This window comes from Oncorhynchus mykiss, unplaced genomic scaffold (assembly GCF_013265735.2).
Source record: "Oncorhynchus mykiss isolate Arlee unplaced genomic scaffold, USDA_OmykA_1.1 un_scaffold_842, whole genome shotgun sequence".
Taxonomy (NCBI): Eukaryota; Metazoa; Chordata; class Actinopteri; order Salmoniformes; family Salmonidae; genus Oncorhynchus; species Oncorhynchus mykiss.
This window is the reverse complement of record NW_023494289.1, coordinates 19,080-45,307: the sequence shown is the minus strand read 5'-3', so window position 1 is coordinate 45,307 and position 26,228 is coordinate 19,080. Positions and strand designations below refer to the sequence as shown.

Sequence of the window (26,228 nt, the reverse complement as noted above, 5' to 3'; positions counted from 1 at the left end):
GAGCGACAGAGGGAGAGGGGGAGGAGGGAGATACAGACAGACCGAGTGTGTGTGAGAGAGAGAGAGAGAGAGAGAGAGGAGAGAGAGAGAGAGAGAGAGAGAGATAGAGAGAGAGAGAGACAGAGACAGAGAGAGAGAGAGAGAGACAGAGAGAGACAGAGAGAGAGAGAGAGACAGAGAGAGACAGAGAGAGACAGAGAGAGAGAGAGAGACAGAGAGACAGAGAGAGACAGAGAGAGAGAGAGAGAGAGACAGAGAGAGACAGAGAGAGACAGGAGAGAGAGAGAGAGAGAGAGAGACAGACAGACCGAGTGTGTGAGAGAGAGAGAGAGACAGAGAGAGTAATTCCACGGTCCTTACGGATAACCCAGCTCCATGAAGTTGTTCCAGATCTGTTTCAGTACCATGATGACTCCCATTTGTAGACACAGATCGATCAGACAGCCACTGGGGTGGCACTGAAAATAAGAAACATTTTTTAAAAAACGATTCATTACAGTACAAATCACTGAGTGAAAGAAACCACAAAAAAAACTGTAATTTCAACATTGCGCCAGACTTACTGCAACTGAATAAAACAGAACAAAGTAAAAAACAATCCCAAAGTATTATATTCATATAACCTCATACTTTATAAATGAGAGAGAGCTGCATTAAATCACTTTCAATTGACAACTCAAATTCAACGGGTGATGCACGCTAGCCATTTCAAGCTAATGTTGAGCGTTTGCATTGAGCACTGTTACAAACTATAATTGATTAGTTATGAAAGAGATTAATGGTGAACTTTTCCGACAAGGAATGATTTACATGTTATGCAAAAGTTATAATAAAAATGGAATATGATGAATCACTATGTGTGCCGTAAAATCTCCCCTCAAATGGAAAGGCAGTAAGGAGCCTTAATAGGAGCCTTATAGTGTTTAAATAACCTTTTCATTATGTTATTGTTAAAAAGGGAAGGGGAGATACCTAGTCAGTTGTAAAGGGGGGATACCTAGTCAGTTGTAAAGGGGATACCTAGTCAGTTGTAAAGGGAAGGGGAGATACCTAGTCAGTTGTAAAGGGGGGATACCTAGTCAGTTGTAAAGGGGGGATACCTAGTCATTGTAAAGGGGAGATACCTAGTCAGTTGTAAAGGGGGGATACCTAGTCAGTTGTAAAGGGAAGGGGAGATACCTAGTCAGTTGTAAAGGGGGATACCTAGTCAGTTGTAAAGGGGGATACCTAGTCAGTTGTAAAGGGAAGGGGAGATACCTAGTCAGTTGTAAAGGGGGATACCTAGTCAGTTGTAAAGGGAAAGGGGGATACCTAGTCAGTTGTAAAGGGGGGATACCTAGTCAGTTGTAAAGGGGGGATACCTAGTCAGTTGTAAAGGGAAAGGGGGATACCTAGTCAGTTGTAAAAGGGGGATACCTAGTCAGTTGTAAAGGGGGGATACCTAGTCAGTTGTAAAGGGGGGATACCTAGTCAGTTGTAAAGGAAAGGGGGGATACCTAGTCAGTTGTAAAGGGGGGATACCTAGTCAGTTGTAAAGGGGGGATACCTAGTCAGTTGTAAAGGGAGATACTAGTCAGTTGTAAAGGGAAGGGAGATACCTAGTCAGTTGTAAAGGGGGGATACCTAGTCAGTTGTAAAGGGAAAGGGGGATACCTAGTCAGTTGTAAAGGGAAAGGGGGATACCTAGTCAGTTGTAAAAGGGGGATACCTAGTCAGTTGTAAAGGGGGATACCTAGTCAGTTGTAAAGGGGGATACCTAGTCAGTTGTAAAGGGAAAGGGGGGATACCTAGTCAGTTGTAAAGGGGGGATACCTAGTCAGTTGTAAGGGGGGATACCTAGTCAGTTGTAAAGGGGGATACCTAGTCAGTTGTAAAGGGGGGATACCTAGTCAGTTGTAAAGGGGGATACCTAGTCAGTTGTAAAGGGAAAGGGGGATACCTAGTCAGTTGTAAAGGGGAAAGGGGGATACCTAGTCAGTTGTAAAGGGGAAAGGGAGGATACCTAGTCAGTTGTAAAGGGAAAGGGGGGATACCTAGTCAGTTGTAAGGGAAAGGGGGATACCTAGTCAGTTGTAAAGGGAAAGGGGGGATACCTAGTCAGTTGTAAAGGGGGGATACCTAGTCAGTTGTAAAGGGAAAGGGGGGATACCTAGTCAGTTGTAAAGGGGAAAGGGGGGATACCTAGTCAGTTGTAAAGGGAAAGGGCAGATACCTAGTCAGTTGTAAAGGGGGGATACCTAGTCAGTTGTAAAGGGGGGATACCTAGTCAGTTGTAAAGGGGGGATACCTAGTCAGTTGTAAGGGGGATACCTAGTCAGTTGTAAAGGGGAGATACCTAGTCAGTTGTAAAGGGGGGATACCTAGTCAGTTGTAAAGGGAAGGGGAGATACCTAGTCAGTTGTAAAGGGGGGATACCTAGTCAGTGTAAAGGGGGGATACCTAGTCAGTTGTAAAGGGAAGGGGAGATACCAGTCAGTTGTAAAGGGGGGATACCTAGTCAGTTGTAAAGGGAAAGGGGGATACTAGTCAGTTGTAAAGGGGGGATACCTAGTCAGTTGTAAAGGGGGGATACCTAGTCAGTTGTAAAGGGAAAGGGGGATACCTAGTCAGTTGTAAAGGGGGGATACCTAGTCAGTTGTAAGGGGGGATACCTAGTCAGTTGTAAAGGGGGGATACCTAGTCAGTTGTAAAGGGAAAGGGGGGATACCTAGTCAGTTGTAAAGGGGGATACCTAGTCAGTTGTAAAGGGGGGATACTAGTCAGTTGTAAAGGGAGATACCTAGTCAGTTGTAAAGGAAGGGGAGATACCTAGTCAGTTGTAAAGGGGGGGATACCTAGTCAGTTGTAAAGGGAAAGGGGGATACCTAGTCAGTTGTAAAGGGGGGATACCTAGTCAGTTGTAAAGGGGGGATACCTAGTCAGTTGTAAAGGGGGGATACTAGTCAGTTGTAAAGGGAAAGGGGATACCTAGTCAGTTGTAAAGGGGGGATACCTAGTCAGTTGTAAAGGGGGATACCTAGTCAGTTGTAAAGGGAAAAGGGGGGATACCTAGTCAGTTGTAAAGGGGGGATACCTAGTCAGTTGTAAAGGGGGATACCTAGTCAGTTGTAAAGGGAAAGGGGGGATACCTAGTCAGTTGTAAAGGGGGGATACCTAGTCTGTAAAGGGGGGATACCTAGTCAGTTGTAAAGGGGGATACCTAGTCAGTTGTAAAGGGGGGATACCTAGTCAGTTGTAAAGGGGGGATACCTAGTCAGTTGTAAAGGGAAAGGGGGGATACCTAGTCAGTTGTAAAGGGAAAGGGGGATACCTAGTCAGTTGTAAAGGGAAAGGGGGATACCTAGTCAGTTGTAAAGGGAAAGGGGGGATACCTAGTCAGTTGTAAAGGGAAAGGGGGGATACCTAGTCAGTAAAGGGAAAGGGGGATACCTAGTCAGTTGTAAAGGGGGGATACCTAGTCAGTTGTAAAGGGAAAGGGCAGATACCTAGTCAGTTGTAAAGGAAAGGGGGGATACCTAGTCAGTTGTAAAGGGAAAGGGAGATACCTAGTCAGTTGTAAAGGGAAAGGAGATACCTAGTCAGTTGTAAAGGGAAAAGGGGGATACCTAGTCAGTTGTAAAGGGAAAGGGGGGATACCTATTCAGTTGTAAAGGGAAAGGGGGATACCTAGTCAGTTGTAAGGGAAAGGGGGATACCTAGTCAGTTGTGAAAGGAAAAGGGGATACCTAGTCAGTTGTAAAAGGGAGATACCTAGTCAGTTGTAAAGGGAAAGGGGGATACCTAGTCAGTTTGTAAAGGGGAAAGGGGGGTACCTAGTCAGTTTGTAAAGGAAAGGGGGATACCTAGTCAGTTGTAAAGGGAAAGTGAAGATACCTAGTCAGTTGTTAAGGGAAAGGGGGATACCTAGTCAGTTGTAAAGGGTAAAGGGGAGATACCTAGTCAGTTGTAAAGGGAAAGGGGGATACCTAGTCAGTTGTAAGGGAAAGGGGGGATACCTAGTCAGTTGTAAAGGGGAAGGGGGGATACCTATCAGTTGTAAAGGGAAAGGGTGGGATACCTAGTCAGTTGTAAAGGGAAAGGGGGGATACCTAGTCAGTTGTAAAGGGAGGGGGGATACCTAGTCAGTTGTAAGGGAAAGGGGGATACGCTAGTCAGTTGTAAAGGTAAAGGGGGATACCTAGTCAGTTGTAAAGGGGAAGGGGGGATACCTAGTCAGTTGTAAAAGTGAAAGGGGGGATACCTAGTCAGTTGTAAGAGAAGGGGGAGTACCTAGTCAGTTGTAAAGGGAAGGGGGGATACCTAGTCAGTTGTAATAGGAAAGGGGGGATACCTAGTCAGTTGTAAAGGGAAAAAGGGGGATACCTAGTCAGTTGTAAAGGAAGGGGGGATACCTAGTCAGTTGTAAAGGGAAAGGGGGGATACCTAGTCAGTTGTAAAGGGAAAGGGGGGATACCTAGTCAGTGTTGTAAAGGGAAAGGGGGGATACCTAGTCAGTTGTAAAGGGAGATACCTAGTCAGTTGTAAAGGGAAGGGGGGATACCTAGTCAGTTGTAAAGGGAAAGGGGGGATACCTAGTCAGTTGTAAAGGGAAAGGGGGATACCTAGTCAGTTGTAAAGGGAAAGGGGGATACCTAGTCAGTTGTAAAGGGAAAGGGGGGATACCTAGTCAGTTGTAAAGGGAAAGGGGGATACTAGTCAGTTGTAAAGGGGAAAGGGGGGATACCTAGTCAGTTGTAAATGGAAAGGGGGGATACCTAGTCAGTTGTACAAGGAAAGGGAGGGGGGGATACCTAGTCAGTTGTAAAGGGAAAGGGGAGATCCTAGTCAATTGTAAAGGGAAAGGGGGATACCTAGTCAGTTGTAAAGGGAAAGGGGGATACCTAGTCAGTTGTAAAGGGAAAGGGGGATACCTAGTCAGTTGTAAAGGGAAAGGGGGATACCTAGTCAGTTGTAAAGGGGAAGGGGGATACCTAGTCAGTTGTAAAGGGAAAGGGGGGATACCTAGTCAGTTGTAAAGGGAAAGGGGGGATACCTAGTCATAGTTGTAAAGGGGGGATACCTAGTCAGTTGTAAAGGGAAAGGGGGGATACCTAGTCAGTTGTAAAGGGAAAGGGGGATACCTAGTCAGTTGTAAAGGGAAAGGGGGGATACCTAGTCAGTTATAAAGGGAAAAGGGGATACCTAGTCAGTTGTAAAGGGAAGGGAGATACCTAGTCAGTTGTAAAGGGAGATACCTAGTCAGTTGTAAAGGAAAAGGGGGATACCTATCAGTTGTAAAGGGAAAGGGAGATACCTAGTCAGTTGTAAAGGGAAAGGGGGGATACCTAGTCAGTTGTAAAGGGAGATACCTAGTCAGTTGTAAAGGGAAAGGGGGGATACCTGGTCAGTTGTAAAGGGAGATACCTAGTCAGTTGTAAAGGGAAAGGGGGGATACCTAGTCAGTTGTAAAGGGAGATACCTAGTCAGTTGTAAAGGGAAAGGGGGATACCTAGTCAGTTGTAAAGGGAAAGGGGGGATACCTAGTCAGTTGTAAAGGGGAAAGGGGGGATACCTAGTCAGTTGTAAAGGGAAAGGGAGATACCTAGTCAGTTGTAAAGGGAAAGGGGGGATACCTAGTCAGTTGTAAAGGGAAAGGGGGATACCTAGTCAGTTGTAAAGGGAAAGGGGGATACCTAGTCAGTTGTAAAGGGAGATACCTAGTCAGTTGTAAAGGGAAAGGGGGATACCTAGTCAGTTGTAAAGGGAAAAGGGGGGATACCTAGTCAGTTGTAAAGGGAAAAGGGGGGATACCTAGTCAGTTGTAAAGGGGATACCTAGTCAGTTGTAAAGGGAAAGGGGGGATACCTAGTCAGTTGTAAAGGGGAAAGGGGGGATACCTAGTCAGTTGTAAATGGAAAGGGGGGATACCTAGTCACTTGTAAAGGGAAAGGGGGGATACCTAGTCAGTTGTAAAGGGAAAGGGGGGATACCTAGTCAGTTGTAAAGGGAAAGGGGGGATACCTAGTCAGTTGTAAAGGGAAAGGGGGGATACCTAGTCAGTTGTAAAGGGAAAGGGGGGATACCTAGTCAGTTGTAAAGGGAAAGGGGGGATACCTTGTCAGTTGTAAAGGGGAAAGGGGGATACCTAGTCAGTTGTAAAGGGAAAGGGGGGATACCTAGTCAGTTGTAAAGGGAAAGGGAGGATACCTAGTCAGTTGTAAAGGGAAAGGGGGATACCTAGTCAGTTGTAAAGGGAAGGGGGGATACCTAGTCAGTTATAAAGGGAAAAGGGGGATACCTAGTCAGTTGTAAAGGGAGGGGAGATACCTAGTCAGTTGTAAAGGGAGATACCTAGTCAGTTGTAAAGGGAAAAGGGGGGATACCTAGTCAGTTGTAAAGGGAAAAGGGGGGATACCTAGTCAGTTGTAAAGGGAGATACCTAGTCAGTTGTAAAGGGAAGGGGAGATACCTAGTCAGTTGTAAAGGGAGATACCTAGTCAGTTGTAAAGGAAAAGGGGGATACCTAGTCAGTTGTAAAGGGAAAAGGGGGGATACCTAGTCAGTTGTAAAGGGAGATACCTAGTCAGTTGTAAAGGGAAAGGGGGATACCTGGTCAGTTGTAAAGGGAGATACCTAGTCAGTTGTAAAGGGAAAGGGGGGATACCTAGTCAGTTGTAAAGGGAGATACCTAGTCAGTTGTAAAGGGAAAGGGGGATACCTAGTCAGTTGTAAAGGGAAAGGGGGGATACCTAGTCAGTTGTAAAGGGGAAAGGGGGGATACCTAGTCAGTTGTAAAGGGAAAGGGGGGATACCTAGTCAGTTGTAAAGGGAAAGGGGGGATACCTAGTCAGTTGTAAAGGGAAAGGGGGGATACCTAGTCAGTTGTAAAGGGAGATACCTAGTCAGTTGTAAAGGGAAAGGGGGGATACCTAGTCAGTTGTAAAGGGAAAAGGGGGGATACCTAGTCAGTTGTAAAGGGAAAAGGGGGGATACCTAGTCAGTTGTAAAGGGAGATACCTAGTCAGTTGTAAAGGAAAGGGGGGATACCTAGTCAGTTGTAAAGGGAGATACCTAGTCAGTTGTAAAGGGAAAAGGGGGGATACCTAGTCAGTTGTAAAGGGAAAGGGGGGATACCTAGTCAGTTGTAAAGGGAGATACCTAGTCAGTTGTAAAGGGAAAAGGGGGGGATACCTAGTCAGTTGTAAAGGGAAAGGGGAGATACCTAGTCAGTTGTAAAGGGAAATACCTAGTCAGTTGTGAAGGGAAAAGGGGGGATACCTAGTCAGTTGTAAAGGGAAAGGGAGATACCTAGTCAGTTGTAAAGGGGAAAGGGGGGATACCTAGTCAGTTGTAAAGGGAGATACCTAGTCAGTTGTAAAGGGAAAAAGGGGGGATACCTAGCAGTTGTAAAGGGAAAGGGGGGATACCTAGTCAGTTGTAAAGGGAGATACCTAGTCAGTTGTAAAGGGAAAGGGGGATACCTATGTCAGTTGTAAAGGGAAAGGGGGGATACCTAGTCAGTTGTAAAGGAGAAAGGGGGATACCTAGTCAGTTGTAAAGGGAAAAGGGGGGATACTAGTCAGTTGTAAAGGGAAAGGGGGGGATACCTAGTCAGTTGTAAAGGGGAAAGGGGGGATACCTAGTCAGTTGTAAATGGAAAGGGGGGATACCTAGTCAGTTGTAAAGGGAAAGGGGGGATACCTAGTCAGTTGTAAAGGGAAAGGGGAGATACCTAGTCAATTGTAAAGGGAAAGGGGGATACCTAGTCAGTTGTAAAGGGAAAGGGGGGATACCTAGTCAGTTGTAAAGGGAAAGGGGGGGATCCTAGTCAGTTGTAAAGGGAAAGGGGGGATACCTAGTCAGTTGTAAAGGGGAAAGAGGGGGATACCTAGTCAGTTGTAAAGGGAAAGGGGGGATACCTAGTCAGTTGTAAAAGGGAAAGGGGGGATACCTAGTCAGTTGTAAAGGGGGGATACCTAGTCAGTTGTAAAGGGAAAGGGGGGATACCTAGTCAGTTGTAAAGGGAAAGGGGGGATACCTAGTCAGTTGTAAAGGGAAAGGGGGGATACCTAGTCAGTTATAAAGGGAAAAGGGGGATACCTAGTCAGTTGTAAAGGGAAGGGGAGATACCTAGTCAGTTGTAAAGGGAGATACCTAGTCAGTTGTAAAGGGAAAAGGGGGGATACCTAGTCAGTTGTAAAGGGAAAGGGAGATACCTAGTCAGTTGTAAAGGGAAAAGGGGGGATACCTAGTCAGTTGTAAAGGGAGATACCTAGTCAGTTGTAAAGGGAAAGGGGGGATACCTGGTCAGTTTGTAAAGGGAGATACCTAGTCAGTTGTAAAGGGAAAGGGGGGATACCTAGTCAGTTGTAAAGGGAGATACCTAGTCAGTTGTAAAGGGAAAGGGGGATACCTAGTCAGTTGTAAAGGGAAAGGGGGGATACCTAGTCAGTTGTAAAGGGGAAAGGGGGGATACCTAGTCAGTTGTAAAGGGAAAGGGAGATACCTAGTCAGTTGTAAAGGGAAAGGGGGGGATACCTAGTCAGTTGTAAAGGGAAAGGGGGGATACCTAGTCAGTTGTAAAGGGAAAGGGGGGATACCTAGTCAGTTTGTAAAGGGAGATACCTAGTCAGTTGTAAAGGGAAAGGGGGGATACCTAGTCAGTTTGTAAAGGGAAAAGGGGGGATACCTAGTCAGTTGTAAAGGGAAAAGGGGGGATACCTAGTCAGTTGTAAAGGGAGATACCTAGTCAGTTGTAAAGGGAAAGGGGGGATACCTAGTCAGTTGTTAAAGGGGAAAGGGGGGATACCTAGTCAGTTGTAAATGGAAAGGGGGGATACCTAGTCACTTGTAAAGGGAAAGGGGGGATACCTAGTCAGTTGTAAAGGGAAAGGGGGGATACCTAGTCAGTTGTAAAGGGAAAGGGGGGATACCTAGTCAGTTGTAAAGGGAAAGGGGGGATACCTAGTCAGTTGTAAAGGGAAAGGGGGGATACCTAGTCAGTGTAAAGGGAAAGGGGGGATACCTTGTCAGTTGTAAAGGGGAAAGGGGGATACCTAGTCAGTTGTAAAGGAAAGGGGGGATACCTAGTCAGTTGTAAAGGGAAAAGGGAGGATACCTAGTCAGTTGTAAAGGGGAAAGGGGGGATACCTAGTCAGTTGTAAAGGGAAAGGGGGATACCTAGTCAGTTATAAAGGGAAAAGGGGGATACCTAGTCAGTTGTAAAGGGAAGGGGAGATACCTAGTCAGTTGTAAAGGGAGATACCTAGTCAGTTGTAAAGGGAAAAGGGGGGATACCTAGTCAGTTTGTAAAGGGAAAGGGAGATACCTAGTCAGTTGTAAAGGGAAAAGGGGGGATACCTAGTCAGTTGTAAAGGGAGATACCTAGTCAGTTGTAAAGGGAAAGGGGGGATACCTGGTCAGTTGTAAAGGGAGATACCTAGTCAGTTGTAAAGGGAAAGGGGGGATACCTAGTCAGTTGTAAAGGGAGATACCTAGTCAGTTGTAAAGGGAAAGGGGGATACCTAGTCAGTTGTAAAGGGAAAGGGGGGATACCTAGTCAGTTGTAAAGGGGAAAGGGGGGATACCTAGTCAGTTGTAAAGGGAAAGGGGGGATACCTAGTCAGTTGTAAAGGGAAAGGGGGATACCTAGTCAGTTGTAAAGGGAAAGGGGGGATACCTAGTCAGTTGTAAAGGGAGATACCTAGTCAGTTGTAAAGGGAAAGGGGGGATACCTAGTCAGTTGTAAAGGGAAAAGGGGGGATACCTAGTCAGTTGTAAAGGGAAAAGGGGGGATACCTAGTCAGTTGTAAAGGGAGATACCTAGTCAGTTGTAAAGGGAAAGGGGGGATACCTAGTCAGTTGTAAAGGGAGATACCTAGTCAGTTGTAAGGGAAAAGGGGGATACCTAGTCAGTTGTAAAGGGAAAGGGGGGATACCTAGTCAGTTGTAAAGGGAGATACCTAGTCAGTTGTAAAGGGAAAAGGGGGGATACCTAGTCAGTTGTAAAGGGAAAGGGGAGATACCTAGTCAGTTGTAAAGGGAAATACCTAGTCAGTTGTAAAGGGAAAAGGGGGGATACCTAGTCAGGTTGTAAAGGGAAAGGGAGATACCATAGTCAGTTGTAAAGGGGAAAGGGGGGATACCTAGTCAGTGTAAAGGGAGATACCTAGTCAGTTGTAAAGGGAAAAAGGGGGGATACCTAGTCAGTTGTAAAGGGAAAGGGGGGATACCTAGTCAGTTGTAAAGGAGATACCTAGTCAGTTGTAAAGGGAAAAGGGCGGATACCTAGTCAGTTGTAAAGGGAAAGGGGGGATACCTAGTCAGTTGTAAAGGGAGTACCTAGTCAGTTGTAAAGGGAAAAGGGGGGATACCCTAGTCAGTTGTAAAGGGAAAGGGGGGATACCTAGTCAGTTGTAAAGGGGGGATACCTAGTCAGTTGTAAGGGGAAAGGGGGATACCTAGTCAGTTGTAAAGGGAAGGGGATACCTAGTCAGTTGTAAAAGGGAAGGGGGGATACCTAGTCAGTTGTAAAGGGAAAGGGGGGATACCTAGTCATGTTGTAAAGGAAAGGGAGATACCCTAGTCAGTTGTAAAGGGAAAGGGGGGATACCTAGTCAGTTGTAAAGGGAAAAGGGGGATACCTAGTCAGTTGTAAAGGAAAGGGGGATACCTAGTCAGTTGTAAAGGGAAAGGGGGTATACCTAGTCAGTTGTAAAGGGAAAGGGGGATTACCTAGTCAGTTGTAAAGGGAAAGGGGGATACCTAGTCAGTTGTAAAGGAAAAGGGGAGATACCTAGTCCGTTGTAAAGGAAAGGGAGATACTAGTCAGGTTGTAAAGGGAGATACCATAGTCAGTTGTAAAGGGAAATACCTAGTCAGTTGTAAAGGAAAAGGGGGGATACCTAGTCAGTTGTAAAGGGAAAGGGAGATACCTAGTCAGTTGTAAAGGGAGATACCTAGTCAGTTGCAAAGGGAAAAGGGGGATACCTAGTCAGTTGTAAAGGGAAAGGGGGGATACCTAGTCAGTTGTAAAGGGAGATACCTAGTCAGTTGGAAAGGGAGATAACCTAGTCAGTTGTAAAGGGAAATACCTAGTCAGTTGTAAAGGGAAATACCTAGTCAGTTGTAAAGGGAAATACCTAGTCAGTTGTAAAGGTGGGATACCTAGTCAGTTGTAAAGGGGGATACCTAGTCAGTTGTAAGGGAAAGGGGGGATACCTAGTCAGTTGTAAAGGGGAAAGGGGGGATACCTAGTCAGTTGTAAAGGGAAAGGGGGGGATACCTAGTCAGTTTGTAAAGGAAAGGGGGATACCTAGTCAGTTGTAAAGGGAAAGGGGGGATACCTAGTCAGGTGTAAAGGGAGGGGAGATACCTAGTCAGTTGTAAAGGGAAAGGGGGCGGGATACCTAGTCGTTGTAAAGGGAAAGGGGGGATACCTAGTCAGTTGTAAAGGGAAAGGGGGGATACCTAGTCAGTTGTAAAGGGAAAGGGGGATACCTAGTCAGTTGTAAAGGGAAAGGGGGATACCTAGTCAGTTGTAAAGGGAAAGGGGGATACCTAGTCAGTTGTAAAGGGAAAGGGGGGATACCTGGTCAGTTGTAAAGGGAGATACCTAGTCAGTTGTAAAGGGAAAGGGGGGATACCTAGTCAGTTTGTAAAGGGAGATACCTAGTCAGTTGTAAAGGGAAAGGGGGATACCTAGTCAGTTGTAAAGGGAAAGGGGGGATACCTAGTCAGTTGTACAAGGGGAAAGGGGGGATACCTAGTCAGTGTAAAGGGAAAGGGGGGATACCTAGTCAGTTGTAAAGGGAAAGGGGGGATACCTAGTCAGTTGTAAAGGGAAAGGGGGATTACCTAGTCAGTTGTAAAGGGAAGGGGGATACCTAGTCAGTTGTAAAGGGAGATACCTAGTCAGTTGTAAAGGGAAAGGGGGGATACCTAGTCAGTTGTAAAGGGGAAAAGGGGGGATACCTAGTCAGTTGTAAAGGGAAAAGGGGGGATACCTAGTCAGTTGTAAGGGAGATACCTAGTCAGTTGTAAGGGAAAGGGGGGATACCTAGTCAGTTGTAAAGGGAGATACCTAGTCAGTTGTAAAGGGAAAAGGGGGGATACCTAGTCAGTTGTAAAGGGAAAGGGGGATACCTAGTCAGTTGTAAAGGGAGGATACCTAGTCAGTTGTAAAGGGAAAAGGGGGGATACCTAGTCAGTTGTAAAGGGAAAGGGGGAGATACCTAGTCAGTTGTAAAGGGAAAGGATACTAGTCAGTTGTAAAGGGAAAAGGGGGGATACCTAGTCAGTTGTAAAGGGAAAGGGGAGATACCTAGTCAGTTGTAAAGGGGAAAGGGGGATACCTTAGTCAGTTGTTAAAGGGAGATACCTAGTCAGTTGTAAAGGGAAAAGGGGGGATACCTAGTCAGTTGTAAAGGGAAAGGGGGGATACCTAGTCAGTTGTAAAGGGAGATACCTAGTCAGTTGTAAAGGGAAAAGGGCGGATACCTAGTCAGTTGTAAAGGGAAAGGGGGGATACCTAGTCAGTTGTAAAGGGGGATACCTAGTCAGTTGTAAAGGGAAAGGGGGGATACCTAGTCAGTTTGTAAAGGGAAAGGGGGGATACCTAGTCAGTTGTAAAGGGGGGATACCTAGTCAGTTGTAAAGGGAAAGGGGGGATACCTAGTCAGTTGTAAAGGGAAAGGGGGGATACCTAGTCAGTTGTAAAGGGAAAGGGGGGATACCTAGTCAGTTGTAAGGGAAAGGGGAGATACCTAGTCAGTTGTAAAGGGGAAAGGGGGGATACCTAGTCAGTTGTAAAGGGAAAGGGGGATACCTAGTCAGTTGTAAAGGGAAAGGGGGATACCTAGTCAGTTGTAAAGGGAAAGGGGGGATACCTAGTCAGTTGTAAAGGGAAAGGGGGGATACCTAGTCAGTTTGTAAAGGGAAAGGGGGGATACCTAGTCAGTTGTAAAGGGAAAAGGGGAGATACCTAGTCAGTTGTAAAGGGAAAGGGAGATACCTAGTCAGTTGGTAAAGGGAGATACCTAGTCAGTTGTAAAGGGAAATACCTAGTCAGTTGTAAAGGGAAAGGGGGGATACCTAGTCAGTTTGTAAAGGGAAAGGAAGATACCTAGTCAGTTGTAAAGGGAGATACCTAGTCAGTTGCAAAGGGAAAAGGGGGATACCTAGTCAGTTGTAAAGGGAAAGGGGGGATACCTAGTCAGTTTGTAAAGGGAGATACCTAGTCAGTTGTAAAGGGAGATACCTAGTCAGTTGTAAAGGGAAATACCTAGTCAGTTGTAAAGGGAAATACCTAGTCAGTTGTAAAGGGAAATACCTAGTCAGTTGTAAAGGGGGGATACCTAGTCAGTTGTAAAGGGGGGATACCTAGTCAGTTGTAAAGGGAAAGGGGGGATACCTAGTCAGTTGTAAAGGGGAAAGGGGGGATACCTAGTCAGTTGTAAAGGGAAAGGGGGATACCTAGTCAGTTGTAAAGGGAAAGGGGGATACCTAGTCAGTGTAAAGGGAAAGGGGGGATACCTAGTCAGTTGTAAAGGGAAGGGGAGATACCTAGTCAGTTGTAAAGGGAAAGGGGGGATACCTAGTCAGTTGTAAAGGGAAAGGGGGGATACCTAGTCAGTTGTAAAAGGGAAAGGGGGGATACCTAGTCAGTTGTAAGGAAAGGGGGATACCTAGTCAGTTGTAAAGGGAAAGGGGGGATACCTAGTCAGTTGTAAAGGGAAAGGGGGATACCTAGTCAGTTGTAAAGGGAAAGGGGGGATACCTAGTCAGTTGTAAAGGGAGATACCTAGTCAGTTGTAAAGGGAAAGGGGAGATACTAGTCAGTTGTAAAGGGAAAGGGGGGATACCTAGTCAGTTGTAAAGGGAAAAGGGGGATACCTAGTCAGTTGTAAAGGGAAAGGGGGGATACCTAGTCAGTTGTAAGGGAAAGGGGGGGATACCTAGTCAGTTGTAAAGGGAAAAGGGGAGATACCTAGTCAGTTGTAAAGGGAAAGGGAGATACCTAGTCAGTTGTAAAGGAAAAGGGAGATACCTAGTCAGTTGTAAAGGGAGATACCTAGTCAGTTGTAAAGGGAAATGGAGATACCTAGTCAGTTGTAAAGGGAAAAGGGAGATACCTAGTCAGTTGTAAAGGGAAAGGGGGGATACCTAGTCAGTTGTAAAGGGAAAGGGAGATACCTAGTCAGTTGTACAACTGAATGCCTTCAACTGAATTGGTGTCTTCCTCATTTAAACCCACATTATGGGTTAAACCCTTCTGAACCATATCGATCAGTGTCATAACCTGGCTACATCCCACATTCTTCCCTTTTATAAGCAGACAGAGCTCTCTACAAGGAACAGGGTGACCAGAGCTCTCTACGGGGTACTAGGGGACCAGAGCCCTATTCAGAGAACAGGGTGACCAGAACCCTCTTCAGGGAACAAGGTGACCAGAAACCATCTTCAGGTTGACCTGAGCTCCTATAACAGGGTGACCAGAGCTCTCTACAGGGAACAGGGTGGACCAGAGCTCTCTACAGGGAAACAGGGTGACCAGAGCCTCTCTGCAGGGTGGCCAGAGCTCTCTACAGGGAACAGGGTGACCTTTAGAATGCAGACCATGGTTTAGTTGCTGAATTGCTTCCTGACTCTACTAACCTCCTCCAGTCTCATCTATGAAAAGTTTTGTTATATTTCCCTGGTCTGCCGGCGAACCTAAGACACAGTCAGAGTGAAGACATTAGCTTCAGTTTCATGTCTACAGGACAGTTCAACCCACAGTACTAACGTGTGCGGCTGGGGGGGGGGGGGGGGGGGGGAATTGAAACTTGCACAGAACCTTACATCACCACAGACAATATTTGGTGAATCAGCTATTCGGGGATATGAGGAATCATTAAATGAATTTAGAAAAAAAACTATCACATCGAAAAAAATAACCTGCAATGGAAAAAGAAAGGGGGAGCCTGCTAGAAACTTCTGCTGTTATATTTATGAGGGCGGCTTCCCAAAAAAAGACATCCGTTACGACAGTTATAATGGGACCTAATAGTTTACCTTCCAAGGAAGAAAGCGATGTAGAACGTAGAGCTGTCAAGTACAAGGAAGAGAAAACATCTTGAGAGCAAAACTGTTCTCCCCATTTCTGACTCAGGTCCGTGGGTGTTCTACAGATGAGAACGGAGGGGGAGAGAGAGAGAGAGAGCGAGAGAGAGAAAGAGGAGAAGAGATTAGAAGAGATGCGAGAGAAAGAGAGCAGAGAGAACAGAGAGAGAGAGAGAGAGATGAGGAAGAGAGAGGGGGAGAGAGAGAGAGGAAGAGATAGAGGGGAGAGGAAGAGAGAGGGGGAGAGAGAGAGAGAGAGAGAGAGAAAGAGAGAGGAAGAGATAGAGGGGGAGAGAGAGAGAGAGAGAGAGAGAGAGGAAGAGAGAGAGATAGAGAGAGAGATAGAGAGAGAGAGAGAGAGAGAGAGAGAGAGAGAGAGAGAGAGAGAGAGAGAGAGAGAGGAAGAGATAGAGGGAGAGAGAGGGAGAGGAGAGAGAGAGAGAGAGAGAGGAAGAGATAGAGGGGGAGAGAGAGAGATGACAGAAGGTGACATGTACTTCTGAAGCTGTTAGTGAAGCAACATATGTGTATCTTAACAAGGGTTATGCTCACCTAAATTGGTGAGAAGGTAAGCCACCTTTTCATATACCCTGAAGAGAGAATAACAAAGTTGTTTTGAGACAGATACCCACCCAGGTACCATCACATTACAGAACCCACCCAGATACCATCACATCACAGATACCCACCCAGATACCATCACATTATAGATACCCACCCAGATACCATCACATTATAGATACCCACCCAGATACCATCACATCACAGATACCCACCCAGATACATTCACATTATAGATACCCACCCAGATACCATCACATTACAGATACCCCACCCAGATACCATCACATTACAGATACCCACCCAGATACCATCACAGATACCCACCCAGATACCATCACATTACAGATACCCACCAGATACCGTCACATCACAGATACCCACCCAGATACCATCACATCACAGATACCCACCCAGATACCATCACATTATAGATACCCACCCAGATACCATCACATCACAGATACCCATCACAATACAGATACCCACCCAGATACCCATCACATTACAGATACCCACCCAGATACCCATCACATTACAGATACCCACCCAGATACCCATCCATCACATTACAGATACCCACCCAGATACCATCACATCACAGATACCCATCACATTACAGATACCCACCCAGATACCATCACATCACAGATACCCATCACATTACAGATACCCACCCAGATACCCATCACATTACAGATACCCACCCAGATACCCACCTAGATACCATCATATTACAGATACCCACCCAGATACCATCACAGATACCCATCACATTACAGATACCCACCCATATACCCATCACATTCACAGACATGGTGATAAGAAAGTTACAATTTGGCTGTGGATCATATGCAACATTATCTTGTAGATCAATATGCAACATTATCCAGTGGATCAATACACAACAATATCCGATTGTGGATGAGGTGGCTTGGCATAACAGTTTGGTAAGACATCCATCACATTCAGAGTCATTATGATCATGAAGTTGATATAGACTCCGGTGTCAGAGGGTTATAGGGCCAGAACCCACCACAATGAGACATGATCATGAAGTTGATACAGACTCTGGTGTCAGAGGGTTATAGGGTCAAAATCCACCACAATGAGACATGATGATCATGAAGTTGATACAGACTCTGGTGTCAGAGGGTTATAGGGTCAGAACCCACCACATTCAGAGACATGATGATCATGAAGTTGATATAGACTCTGGTTCCAGAGGGTTATAAGGCCAGAACCCACCACATTCAGAGACATGATGATCATGAAGTTGATACAGACTCCCGTTCCAGAGGGTTATAAGGCCAGAACCCACCACATTCAGAGACATGATGATCATGAAGTTGATACAGACTCCCGTTCCAGAGGTGGCAAACTGCCAGTTCTTCTTGACAAACTCCCAGTCGATCGATGCAAACTTCTCCATGGCAATCAGGTCGGAACACGACCACCGCAAACACCGCTGTCAGGACCAGAGAAATCTGGAGAGGAGACAAACATATAACCACACACAGATACACACACAGATACACACACAGATACACACACAGATACACACACAGATACACATACAGATACACACACAGATACACACACACACAGATAGAAAGTGGAAGGGGCGAGAGACAGAAATATACAGCAGAACTAGACTACTTATGAAGCTGTCAGTTTTGGGGTAATACATCCTGGCTGGGTCTGGGAACGTGTTAGTTTTGGGGGTAGTACATCCTGTCTGGGTCTGGGAACGTGTTAGTTTTGGGGGTAGTACATCCTGTCTGGGTCTGGGAACGTGTTAGTTTTGGGGGTAATACATCCTGTCTGGGTCTGGGAACGTGTCAGTTTTGGGGGTAGTACATCCTGTCTGGGTCTGGGAAACGTGTTAGTTTTTGGGGGTAGTACATCCTGTCCTGGGTCTGGGAACGTGTTAGTTTTGGGGGTAGTACATCCTGTCTGGGTCTGGGAACGTGTTAGTTTTGGGGGTAGTACATCCTGTCCTGGGTCTGGGAACGTGTTAGTTTTGGGGGTAATACATCCTGTCTGGGTCTGGGAACGTGTCAGTTTTGGGGGTAGTACATCCTGTCTGGGTCTGGAACGTGTTTAGTTTTGGGGTAATACATCCTGTCTGGGTCTGGGAATGTGTTAGTTTTGGGGGTAATACATCCTGTCTGGGTCTGGGAACGTGTTAGTTTTGGGGTAATACATCCTGGCTGGGAATGTGTTAGCTTTGGGAAAATACATCCTGGCTGGGTCTGGGAACGTGTCAGTTTTGGGGTAATACATCCTGTCTGGGTCTGGGAACGTGTTCGTTTTGGGGTAATACATCCTGTCTGGGTCTGGGAACGTGTGTTTACAAATGTCTAGACTCTGTGGAGCAACATTGTTAAACAATGACTCACTGTTACATTTCACAGACTCTTGACACGTCCTATTGCAGTTGAGTAGATGAGCAACAATACACACATCACAACAACAGAGGGGCAGTTTCCAAGGAGTGGCTGTTGTATTGATGGGTTCCCTCCACCAGGGGGTGGTAGTAGGCTGCTAGAAAGTTCATCACTCTAGTAGTTAGAAAACTGTGTTCCAGGGTTTTTTTTTTTTTTTGGGGGGGGGGGGGGGGGGGGGGGGGGGGGGTCAGTTATTTTTAAATTCAGTCAATTTAGAATGTAAACCAAAATTCCAATTCTATTTTCAATTAAAACACTTCAGTGTACTTCTAGAATGTACTGATTGAAATGGAATTGACCCCAAACCCTTACAGTATGTACACACTGAGGACAGATCTACAGCAAAAGCCTTGTGTTTGTGTGATGGAAGGTCTTACCTGTGAAGTAGATCCCAGACACAAGCAGAAAGACACAGATCCACAGTACAGCCTGATAAATCATGCGATGACAAGGTCTTACCATGAAGTAGATCCCAGACACAAGCAGAAAGACACAGATCCACAGTACAGCCTGAATAACTCATGCGATGACAAGTAGATCCCAGACACAAACAGAAAGACACAGATCCACAGTACAGCCTGATAACTCATTGCGATGACAAGGTCTTACCATGAAGAAGATGCCAGACACAGAGATCATGAGTCTGCTGAGTTTGTCAGTGAAGGGCTGGAAGGCTCTGGCTTGCCAGAGATATGGTTTACTCTCTCTAACCTGGAGTACTTGGCTTCGAACTGGGGACGCAGATTCTCCTGGGACAAAGACGCATACACTGCAGTGTATCATTTCAATTACTCTGATATTCTGACTGAAACCAATCAAAAGATACCTCCCATCCACACAATGCTCGACTGTATCATAAGAAACATTGAAATAGCTGAAATCATGTCAAATAACCAGATATTGCTGAATGAGAAATGACCTGAACACTTGGTGTACATACATGTAGATGTCTCTGACATTATTTCACATGCTAAAAAAAAAAAACAGATACATCTGTCTGGACCAACCTCTTCCTCCTCCCAGTCGATGAGGGTCCCAGTCATACGTCAGCTCCGCCCTCCTCCTCTTCCAGAACTCCAGGAACACCGTGGGCTACAGGGACAACATTCCAACGGAACACGGAACACGGAGGAGGGATCGATCAACCTTCACGGAATGACTTCGGTGATTCATTCCAGTAGCCTGAAATTCCTGAACCTGTTTTGCTAATATTCCACTCCTTGTACTCTGTGACATATCATGTTAGGCATGACGATTGGCAAGGAGTGGAACGATAGCTCTTGGGGGTGTCTGATGCCTCTTGGGGGTGCCTGATGTCTCTTGGGGGTGCCTGATGTCTCTTGGGGGTGTCTGATGTCTCTTGGGGGTGCCTGATGTCTCTTGGGGGTGCCTGATGTCTCTTGGGGGTGGCCTGATGTCTCTTGGGGGTGCCTGATGTCTCTTGGGGTGCCTGATGTCTCTTGGGGGTGCCTGATGTCTCTTGGGGGTGCCTGATGTTCTCTTGGGGTGTCTGATGTCTCTTGGGGGTGTCTGATGTCTCTTGGGGGTGCCTGATGTCTCTTGGGGGGAGGGGGGGGGGGGTACCTAAAGTCAATATCTTTGACAATTGTGGGAGGGCCCACATTGAAATTTGAATTCTCAAAAGGGGAAATATCTCTACGGCACATTCCCTAAACTCAGAACATTGGATACACATGAGAACATGGTGACTTCAAAGAGTGATTCAAATGTATTTTTAATGTGCAGCAAGATTCAACTTGAATGGAGCCTGACCCACTTCTGTTTTAAAGAGAGAGGAGAGTAGATGGGGAAAAACAAGCTTTAGATGTCTGGCTCTTTCACCTGGTCTACACACCTACACGACACATACACGACACCTACACGACACCTACACGACACCTACAACGACACCTACACGACACCTACACGACACCTACACGACACTTCTGTTTAAGAGAGAGAGTAGATGGGGAAAAACAAGCTTTAGATGTCTGGGCTCTTTCACCTCGTCTACACACCTACACTACACCTACACGACACTTCTGTTTAAAGAGAGAGAGCGTAGATGGAGAAAAACAAGCTTTAGATGTCTGGGCTCTTTCACCTGGTCTACACACCTACACTACACCTACACGACACATACACGACACCTACACGACACTTACACGACACCTACACTGCACATACACACCTACACAACACCTACACAACACCTACACAGCCAACGCTGCTGTCACATGCTAGAGACACCAATCCACTGGTCACTTCCTGTTTCACACTGTGTATTTAAATACTGTATCCCCCCAGCTCATCATAATACTTCCTGTTTCACACTGTGTATTTAAATACTGTATCCCCCCCGACGTAGCTCATCATAATATTTCTACGAGTGTATTTACACCGTTTAAATCAAATGAAATACAACAAGGTAGACAGCAGAACTACCTGTTGTATTGAGGGCTTTTTTTTTAGTGAAACACTTATTAACAATCCCTTAAAATCAACAACGCAGTAATACACATCATATATTTATTTACACACTGGATTCTTGACATAACTTACTCTAATATATCTACTGGTGTTCCTACCATTCTTAGTACATCTTGTGTAAATTCCCCCCTGGTGTAAATACACTGAATACAGTTGAAGTTGGAAGTTTACATACACTTAAAACTAATTTTTCAACCACTCCACACATTTCTTGTTAACAAACTATAGTTTTGGCAAGTCGGTTAGGACATCTACTTTGTGCATGACACAAGTCATTTTTACAACAATTGTTTACAGACAGATTATTTCAGTTATCACTCACTGTATCACAATTCCAGTGGGTCAGAGGTTTACATACACTAAATTGACTGTGCCTTTAAACAGCTTAGAAAATTCCAGAAAATTATGTCATGGCTTTAGACGTTTCTGATAGGCTAATTTACATAATTTGAGTCAATTGGAGGTGTACCTGTTGATGTATTTCAAGGCCTAGCTTCAAACTCAGTACCTCTTTGCTTGACATCATGGGAAAATCTAAAGAAATCAGCCAAAACCTCAGAAAAAAATTGTAGACCTCCACAAGTCTGGTTCATCCTTGGGAGCAATTTCCAAATGCCTGAAGGTACCACGTTCATCTGTACAAACAATAGTAAGCAAGTATAAACACCATGGGACCATGCAGCCGTCATACTGTTCAGGAAGGAGACGCGTTCTGTCTCCTAGAGATAAACATACTTCGGTGCGAAAAGTGCGAATCAATCCCAGAACAACAGCAAAGGACCTTGTGAAGATGCTGGAGGAAACAGGTACAAAAGTATCTATATCCACAGTAAAGCCACAGTAAAGCCACTGCTCCCAAATCACCATAAAAAAGCCAGACTACGTTTTGCAACTTCACATGGGGACAAAGATTGTAGTTTTTGGAGAAATGTCCTCTGGTCTGATGAAACAAAACTAGAACTGTTTGGCCATAATGACCATTGTTATGTTTGGAGGAAAAAGGGGAGGCTTGCAAGCCGAAGAACACCATCCCAACCGTGAAGCACGGGGTGGCAGCATCATGTTGTGGGGTGCTTTGCTGCAGGGGGGACTTGTGCACTTCACAAAATAGATGCAATCATGAGGGAGTAAAATTATGTGGATATATTGAAGCAACATCTCAAAACATCAGTCAGGAAGTTAAAGCTTGGTCGCAAATGGGTCTTCCAAATGGACAATGACACCAAGCATACTTCTAAAGTTGTGGCAAAATGGCTTAAGGAGAACAAAGTCAAGGTATTGGAGTGGCCATCACAAAGCCCTAACCTCAATCCCATAGAAAATTTGTGGGCAGAACTGAAAAAGTGTGTGCGAGCAAGGAGACCTACAAACCTGACTCAGTTACACCAGCCCTGTCAGGAAGAATGGGCCAAAATTCACCCAACTTATTGTGGGAAGCTTGTGGAAGGCTACCCGAAATGTTTGACCCAAGTTAAACAATTAAAAGGCAATGCTACCAAATACTAATTGAGTGTGTAAACTCTTGACCCACTGATTAAAAAAATAAAAGCTGAAATAAATCATTGTCTACTGTTATTCTGACATTTCACATTCTTAAAATAAAGTGGTGATCCTAACTGACCTAAAACAGGGAATTTTTACTAGGATTAAATGTCAGGAATTGTGAAAAACTAAGTTTAAATGTATTTGTATAAGGTGTATGTAAACTTCTGACTTCAACTGTATACACACAAGTACAGGTATGTGAACACCCCTTCAAATGAATGGATTCAGCTATTTCAGCCACACCCATTGCTGACAGGTGTATAAAATCGAGAACATCCATGCAATCTCCATAGACAAACATTGGCATTAGAATGGCCTTATAAAGAGCTCAGTGAATTTCAACTTGGCAACGTCATAGGATTGTTCATCAATTTTCTGCTCTGCTAGAGCTGACCCGGGTCAACTGTAAGTGCTCTTATTGTGAAGTTGAAATGTCTAGGAGCAACAACGGCTCAGCCGCAAAGTGGTAGGCCACACAACCGCCGAGTGCTGAAGCGCGTAACGCAGCACTCACTACCGAGTTCCAAACTGCCTCTGGAAGCAACGTCAGCACAATAACTGTCTTGTGGGGAGCGTCATAAAGTGTGTTTACATGGCCCAGCAGCCGTGGGTTTCCTTGGCCACCAAACACAAGCCTAAGATCACCATGCGCAATGCCAAGCGTTGACTGGAGTGGTGCATTGGGATTCTGGAGGAGTGGAAACGTGTTCTCTGGAGGGATGAATCACGCTTCACCATCTGGCAGTCCAATGGATGAATCTTGGTTTGGCGGATGCCAGGAGAATCCTACCTGTCCGAATGTAGAGTGCCAACTGTAAAGTTTGGTGGAGGAGGAATAATGATCTGGGGCTTTTTTTCATGGTTCGGGCTAGGCCCCTTAGTTCCAATTAAGGGAAATCTTAACGCTACAGCATACAATGACATTCTAGACTACTTTGTGGCAACAGTTTTGGGACAGGCCCTTTCCTGTTTCTGCATGACAGTCAAAAACCGAGGACAATAAAGAAATGGTTTGTCGAGGTTGGTGTATCTGGCCTGCACATGACTGGCCTGCACAGAGCCCTGACCTCAACCCCATCAAACGCCTTTGGGATGAATTGGAACGCCGACTGTGAGCCAGGCCTAATCGCCCAACATCAGTGCCCGACCTCACTAATGCTCTTGTGGCTGAATGGAAGCAAGTCCCCGCAGCAATGTTCCAACATCTAGTGGAAAGCCTTCCCAGAAGAACAGAGGCTTTCCACTAGACAAAATGCCTGTGTAGCTCAGTTGGTATAGAGAGCATTTGATTACTGCTACAGTGCTATTTGGGTTGATAATCAGATTCGTGCCCTGCACCAATGGGCGTTGGTCAAAAGTAGTGCACTATATAGGGAATAGGGTTCTATAGGGCTCTGATCTAAAGTAGTGCACTATATAGGGAATAGGGTTCTATAGGGCCCTGGTCTAAAGTAGTGCACTATGTAGGGAATAGGGTGCCATATGGATGTTTTCCATGTACTTTATTAAGGTCTGAGTGGAGGTATTTAAAGATTGCTTTGGGAAAGTGTTAGAGAACGATGTTGGGACACAGTCCAACAGCCAGGTGTGGTGTATGCTAACATCAGTGTGGTACTGTGTGGGTTTTATCCTCTTACTCTCATACTTATTTTCCACCATAATTTGCAAATAAATTAATACAAAAATCCTACAATGTGATTTTCTGGATGTTTCTCCTTTTGTCTTACATAGTGTAAGTGTACCTATGATGAAAATTACAGGCCTCTCTCATCTTTTTAAGTGGGAGAACTTGCACAATTGGTGGCTGACTAAATACCTTTTTTTGCCCCACTGTATCTGGCTCTCTAGTTATTGTCTTGATTTTTCAGGTGAAGAAGTTCCTTAGTTTTTCAGAGCAGCTCTAAAACTATCAGTTGAGTTCAGAGATAAATATATTAAATGCTGGCCACAGTTGTGTCATTGTTAATGGTTTGTGTGTGTTTGCCCACAAATTATTGAAAATAACTAAATCTCTTGGGCCATTGGAACATGCAATTGAGAGAAAGACCCTGGACCTCTATATCAGAGGGTGCTGAGGACAGCCTAGTACATCACTGGGGCAGAGCTCCCTGTCGTCTAGGACCTCTATATCAGAGGGTGCTGAGGACAGCCTAGTACATCACTGGGGCAGAGCTCCCTGTCGTCTAGGACCTCTATATCAGAGGGTGCTGAGGACAGCCTAGTACATCACTGGGGCAGAGCTCCCTGTCGTCTAGGACCTCTATATCAGAGGGTGCTGAGGACAGCCTAGTACATCACTGGGGCAGAGCTCCCTGTCGTCTAGGACCTCTATATCAGAGGGTGCTGAGGACAGCCTAGTACATCACTGGGGCAGAGCTCCCTGTCGTCTAGGACCTCTATATCAGAGGGTGCTGAGGACAGCCTAGTACATCACTGGGGCAGAGCTCCCTGTCGTCTAGGACCTCTATATCAGAGGGTGCTGAGGACAGCCTAGTACATCACTGGGGCAGAGCTCCCTGTCGTCTAGGACCTCTATATCAGAGGGTGCTGAGGACAGCCTAGTACATCACTGGGGCAGAGCTCCCTTGTCATCTAGGACCTCTATACCTGAGGGTGGTGCGGACAGCCCAGTACATCATTGGGGCAGAGCTCCTTGTCGTCTAGGACCTCTATATCAGAGGGTGGTGCGGACAGCCCAGTACATCACTGGGGCCCAGCTCCCTGCCATCCAGGACCTCTATATCAGAGGATGGTGCGGACAGCCCAGTACATCACTGGGCCCAGCTCCCTGCCATCCAGGACCTCTATACCAGAGGGTGGTGCGGACAGCCCAGTACATCACTGGGGCCCAGCTCCCTGCCATCCAGGACCTCTATATCAGAGGGTGGTGAGGACAGCCCAGTACATCACTGGGCCTAGCTCCCTGCCATCCAGGACCTCTATATCAGAGGATGGTGCGGACAGCCCAGTACATCACTGGGGCCCAGCTCCCTGACATCCAGGACCTCTATATCAGAGGGTAGTGAGGACAGCCCAGTACATCACTGGGGCCCAGCTCCCTGCCATCCACGACCTCTATATCAGAGGGTGGTGAGGACAGCCCAGTACATCACTGGGGCCCAGCTCCCTGCCATCCAGGACCTCTATATCAGAGGATGGTGTGGACAGCCCAGTACATCACTGGGGCCCAGCTCCCTGCCATCCAGGACCTCTATATCAGGTGGTGATGAGGACAGCCCAGTACATCACTGGGGCCCAGCTCCCTGCCATCCAGGACCTCTATACCAGAGGGTGGTGTGGACAGCCCAGTACATCACTGGGGCCCAGCTCCCTGCCATCCACGACCTCAATATCAGAGGGTGGTGCGGACAGCCCAGTACATCACTGGGGCCCAGCTCCCTGCCATCCAGGACCTCTATATCAGAGGGTGTCAGAAACATACATTACACACACACACACACACATTGCACACACACACATACACAGCTGCTACTCTGTTCTTTATTTTACTCATAATAATGTCAGGAATGGAGTGAATGGAATGGTATCAAACATGAATACCAGAGACAGGGAGGGGGGGGGGAGCAAGAGAGAGAGAGGGGAGGGGGGAGAGCAAGAGAGAGGGGAGGGGGGAGAGCAAGAGAGAGAGAGCGAGAGAGCGAGAGAGCGAGAGAGGAGAGAGGAGAGAGGAGAGAGGAGAGAGGAGAGAGGAGAGAGGAGAGAGAGAGAGAGAGAGAGAGAGAGAGAGAGAGAGAGAGAGAGAGAGAGAGAGAGAGGGGGAGACCAAGAGAGAGCGAGAGAGAGAGTGAGGGGGGGAAGGGGGAGAGTAAGAGAGAGAGAGCGCGAGAGAGAGAGAGAGAGAGAGGAGGGGGAGTCCAAGAGAGAGAGAGAAACTGAGAAAAATGTATTTACCCCATATAGCCATGAAGATAGCAAAGAACACAGTTCCTCCATTGTCAAAGAGATGGGTCACCTGCAGAAACAGACACAGAGGTAAATAAACAATTCCCTTGGGTTGGAATCAATACTGTCATTACCTGCTGGAACGAGGCACCTTGACACAAACGTCGATGACATCCCAGCAGGCAAAACTGGTTGTAA

At 46.2% G+C, this 26,228-nt stretch overlaps 1 pseudogene; it reads right to left on the bottom strand.

The window, feature by feature from the left end:
- Nucleotides 1-356: 356 nt before the first annotated feature.
- LOC118963200 overlaps nucleotides 357-26,228 on the bottom strand; it is a 44,738-nt pseudogene continuing 18,866 nt past the window's right edge.